Below are 400 nucleotides of genomic sequence, written 5' to 3'. Positions count from 1 at the left end.
ATTCAGTTTATTTACTCAGTCTAATATAATTTAAATGACATCACTGCTGCAGTCAAAGCAATGTGGACAAGTTCACATCCATTTATTAGCTTTCAGAAAATGTTATAAAAAATATATCAGAAGTGAAATTTTATTACACAGCAAAGCCACATTAGGCTACCAAGCAATTTCTGAGACATTTAGCAACATCTTCATACAAAATAAAAACTGCATTTATTCCAGTTTTACTAAAACTCATATTAAGCAAGTCTACAGTTCTGATCCATTCACTCCATCCGCTTGTTCTTTCAGGATTTGGGTAGCGGTTCTTATTTCCAGCAGCCATTAGGTGACACAAAGGAAACGCTCAGGACAGAACCGAGTCATAACAACTAACACCAAAACACACATCACCAGATCT

Source organism: Poecilia latipinna, unplaced genomic scaffold (genome assembly GCF_001443285.1).
Source record: "Poecilia latipinna isolate Pla-1442-1.1 unplaced genomic scaffold, P_latipinna-1.0 Scaffold233, whole genome shotgun sequence".
NCBI classification, from domain to species: domain Eukaryota; kingdom Metazoa; phylum Chordata; class Actinopteri; order Cyprinodontiformes; family Poeciliidae; genus Poecilia; species Poecilia latipinna.
The sequence above is the reverse complement of the archived record's forward strand: the minus strand, read 5'-3'. Positions refer to the sequence as shown.